The sequence below is a fragment of the Bos taurus genome, chromosome 8 (genome assembly GCF_002263795.3).
Source record: "Bos taurus isolate L1 Dominette 01449 registration number 42190680 breed Hereford chromosome 8, ARS-UCD2.0, whole genome shotgun sequence".
Classification (NCBI taxonomy): domain Eukaryota; kingdom Metazoa; phylum Chordata; class Mammalia; order Artiodactyla; family Bovidae; genus Bos; species Bos taurus.
Window position 1 is genome coordinate 91,245,262 of NC_037335.1, and position 5,015 is coordinate 91,250,276.

A 5,015-nucleotide genomic window follows, 5' to 3' on the forward strand; every position below is an offset into this window, starting at 1 on the left:
CAACAGTACTTGAACCATGAACTTCCAGATGTTCAAGCTGGATTTAGAAAAAACAGAGGAGCCAGAGATCAAATCGCCAACATCTGATGGATCATCAAAAAAGCAAGAGAGTTCCAGAAAACCATCTATTTCTGCTTTAATAACTATGCCAAATCCTTTGACAGTGTGGATCACAAGAAACTGTGGAAAATTCTGAAAGCGATGGGAATACCAGACTACCTGACCTGCCTCCTGAGAAATCTGTATGCAGGTCAAGGAGCAACAGTTAGAACTGGACTTGGAACAACAAACTGGTTCCAAATCGGGAAAGGAGTACGTCAAGGCTGTATGTTGCCATCCTGCTTATTTAACTTATATGCAGAGTACATCATGAGAAATGTTGGACTGGATGAAGCACAAGCTGGAATCAAGGTTGCTGGGAGCAATGTCAATCACCTCAGATATGCAGATGACACAGAACTTATGGCAGAAAGTGAAGAAGAACTAAAAAGCCTCTTGATGAAAGTGAAAGAGGAGAGTGAAAAAGTTGGCTTAGAGCTCAACATTCAGAAAACGAAGATCATGGCATCCGGTCCCATCATTTCATGCAAATAGATGGGGAAACAGTGGAAATAGTGGCAGACTTTAATTTTTTTTTGGGGGGGGGGACCTCCAAGATCACTGCAGATGGTGACTGCAGCCATGAAATTAAAAGACACTTGCTCCTTGGAAGAAAGTTATGACCAACCTAGACAGCTTATTAAAAAGCAGAGACATTAATTTGCCAACTTATTGGTACTTATTGTGTAGTCAAAGCTATGGTTTTTCCAGTAGTCATGTATGGATGTGAGAGTTGGACTGTAAAGAAAGCTGAGCACAGAAGAATTGATTTTTTTGAACCGTGGTGTTGGAGAAGACTCTTGAGAGTCCCCTGGACTTCAAGGACACCCAACCAGTCCATCCTAAAGGAAATCAGTCCTGAATATTCATTGAAAGGACTGATGCTTCAGCTGAAACTCCAATACTTTGGCCACCTGATGTGAAGAACTGACTCATTTCAAAAGACTCTTGACGCTGGGAAAGATTGAAGGCAGGAGGAGGAGACAACAGAGGATGAGATGGTTGGATGGCATCACTGACTCAATGGATATGAGTTTGAGTAAACTGTAGGAGTTGGTGATGGACAGCGAGGCCTGGCATGCTGCAGTCCATGGGATCGCAGAGTCGGACACGATTGAGCAACTGAATGAACTGAACTTGATTAGCCAGAACTAACACTGTGAATCTATGGATAGTCGGACCACTTACAACGCTCACCTGACTTTTGAACAGCAGAACATGGCTAGTTACTCATAGATATAACTAATTTAGTAATAGTTTCCTATTCAGTCTCAGTCTCCTTAGTCTGTGGCCTCTAAACAAACCTCCAAAGGGCTGTCCCAGTGAGTTTTCTAAAAATATAAACCAAATTAGGATTTTCCCAGCTTAAAACACTCCACCAGGACACAGTGTCATTTGCATGACATTTAAGTCATTCATAACCTGGCCTCTGCCAATAATCCCTGCACAGGTAGGATTATTTCTCTGGAAAATGAGCTCTTTGTGAGCATGGAGCTCTCTCTCACACACCAGTTACTGATAATGATGTTTTTGAAATGAGTAAATGAATAAGCAAATGAAAGAATCCTTTATAAGTAGGTCTGGACACTACCTTTGTATATTGCCCTTTCAGGTAGACTTGATCAGGTGGGGACTGTAGTTGATTTTTGATATCTGTAAGCAATAGTTGCTTAAAGAAATACAACATGGTATCTTTGCTGCAAGTCTGATTTTAAAGTGTGCTTATTTTTACTGTCTGATATTCTCGTAGGTTCAGTCTAACGGTTCAGATGGTAAGTAATTTTCCTGCAATGCTGGAGACCCAGGTTGGATTGCTGGGTCAGGAAGATCCCCTGGAGTAGAGAACAGCAACCCACTCCAGTATTCTTACCTAGAGAATTCCATGGACAGAGGACCCTGGTGGGTTACAGTCCATGGGGTTGCAAAGAGTCAGACACGATTGAGTGACTAACCCTTTCACTACTTTTCAGAGTTCACAAGTGGTAATTTTTTCCAATTTTTAGCGGGGTGGTGGTGGGGGGATGTCAAATTAAGGCTTTGATTGGCATATATATATATTTTTTACATTGTGTTTAAACGTGACATACATGTCATCACATTTTTAAAACCTGAGATTGTTATCCTCTGCTGTTGATGTAAGTAGTTATTGATAATGAGTAATTTTGTTTTTAATTTTGGAGGGGATGGCTTTTCTGCTTAGAAATAATTACCTACAGTTACATGGATTGAAAATTAATACATTAAGTCAATATATGATGATTTTTGTTGTTTTTTTTTAAAGGAAGAACTTTTTATTGAAGTATACTTAATTTACAATGCAGTGCTAGTTTTATTAATGTTGAAAACTTTAAAACCTATTTTAACCTATAATTTATAAGTGTTTTTCAATTTATAAATCTAAGTTGTATATGCAAATAAGCAGGTTTTAAAAATTAATTTCAAATTACATTTGTACATTTCAATATATTTGACTTTTTTACACATTTTGAATTCCTGACAGTAAACTTGACACTTCCATAAGCAAAATCTTACTGAGCATTTAAACAACTTTTGAACATCAAATACTTTTCTGTATAGAATATCTCTCAAAATCTTGTAACATTCAATGTAGTTTCTACATTGAGTCAAACTCTTCTCTTTCAATTTAAAATTATAAGACTAACTGCCAGATTTTTCTTACTGTAAACATACTCAGATTTTCCTGAATTAAAGTATTAATACTATCTGCTTATTTTCTCTGTACTTAATTACAAATCTTCCCAGAGCTGAAAGGAAAGCTAATAAGCTCTCCTTATTCAGCTTACCTAAATAAGGAGAGCTGTTCGCCCTCTCAGGGAAGCTGAAGGTGCTGGGCCAAAAATTTAGAAATAGGAATCAGAAGCATATCACAGTTTAAGGACTCAGACACGTTACTGTCACAATGCCACTCATTTTATTGGGGATCTTCATGTCCATGCCTTTTAACAATTTTGGTTGCCTGATTTTCGTAACTAACTTCCATCACCCTTATTGTATTACGCTGCTGCTGCAGTGATTGGAATTTATAATCCTCTCATATTTTTGTCTTTTTTTCTCTCACATTTTTGTTGAGCTCTTCCCAACAACTAAAAATGTTATACTTGATTGCTATATTTTCTATCTTAAAGTTTATTTTACAAAGAACTCTTGTTCATTGTGAAAAATTACAAATATAACCAAGTAAAAATAAAAATTTCCTAAAAGTAAAAATCAAAATCTAAGTCATACTAAACAATTAATATCTTTATGTATTCCCTTCTGCCTCTCTCATTCTGTGTTTGTGTGCATGTGTGTGTATATATAAAACAGGACACTTTTGGCTCTTTGATACTGGCAATTACATCACTGCAATTTCCCACCAATGTGCACTTGCATCCATTGAAATGCTGGGGCTTTTATTTTGCAACTAAAGGAGACTAGACCAGTTTGGTCTGGGGGCAGGATGGAAAGAGAGAAAGGAGAACTAAAGGGAATAGGATGATGTGTGTCTCATCCTACCCACTGAGCTGGTTTTAGGACACTCTGATTAATCAGTCAGAAATGGAACAAACTATAGTTAGGTCAGATCTGCACCATCTCCCTCATCAACACTTTGCAATAATGTGGGCATATATAATATCTCTTGTTGGGAACTTAACTTCCCAAAATAAACAGGGGACATCTCGATTGCACCTAAGGTTCTGCTTTAGGGAGCGCTGGCTCAGAGGTATGATATTCAGTTACACACACACACACATATATATAAATGTCATGCTACTATAAATTTATTCCATGCTCCAACCAATGCTTTGAGTGCTGTATCAATTTCCTATTGCTTTTGTAACTCATTACCATTTACTTAAAACAAAACAAACATATCATCTTAAAATTATGAAGCCCAGAAGTTTGAACTAAGTCTTATGAACTAAAATCAAGGTATCAGGGCAGTTGCCTCCTTCTGGAGGTTTTAGGGAAAAATCCATTTATATTTTCCTGACAGACTCTAGAGCCTGCCCACTTTCTTGGCCCATGACCCCACATCAACTTTTCTTCCCTTTTCTCCATTATCGTATCATCTTTTTCATCCTTAAACTTTTCTTCCTATCTTTTATTAAGGATCTTGTGATTACATTTAAGGTTTACCTGGGTAATCCAGGAAAATCTTTGTGTTTTAGTCCATTTGGGCTGCTATAATAAAATGTCATAGACTGGATGGCTTATATACACTAAACATGGCGAAAGTGAAGCTGCTCAGTCGTGTTCGACTCCTTGTGACCCCATGCACTATAGCCTACCAGGTTCCTCCATCTATGGGATTTTCCAGGCAAGAATACTGGAGTGGGGTGCCATGTCCTTCTCCAGGAGATCTTTCCAACCCAGGGATTGAACCCAGGTTTCCTGCATTGTAGGCAGACGCTTTACCGTCTGAGCCGCCAGGGAAGTCTAAAAGAGATATTAATAAAGCGAAACAAGAACAGGAAAATGTAAAACAAGAGTTAAGGAGAAATATTGGATATGAAGAATAGGTGAAACAGCAGAATAAAGGTGAGGGGGGAAATAGTAATGAAAAGGACCAGATTGAGAAATTTTCCCAGAAAGAAGTGGGAAAGGACAATATAAAAGAATATCTGTGGGACATGGCAGATACAAACAGGTGTTCCAGAAAGAGGGGAAAAAACAGCAGAGGAGAAAATATTTAAAAAAAATAAAATATAAAATTTTGATATTATAAAAAGGTGAAAAGCATGTTAAATAGCAGAGGTTGAAAACTCACAATTAAGACACATTTTAATAATATTTAAAATATGAAAGGTGAAGAAAAGTGTTAAAAACTTACAGAGAAGAACAGATCAGATACAAAGCAACAAATATCAGATTATCAATAGACTTTTCAACAGTAATCATGGATGCAATAAGAC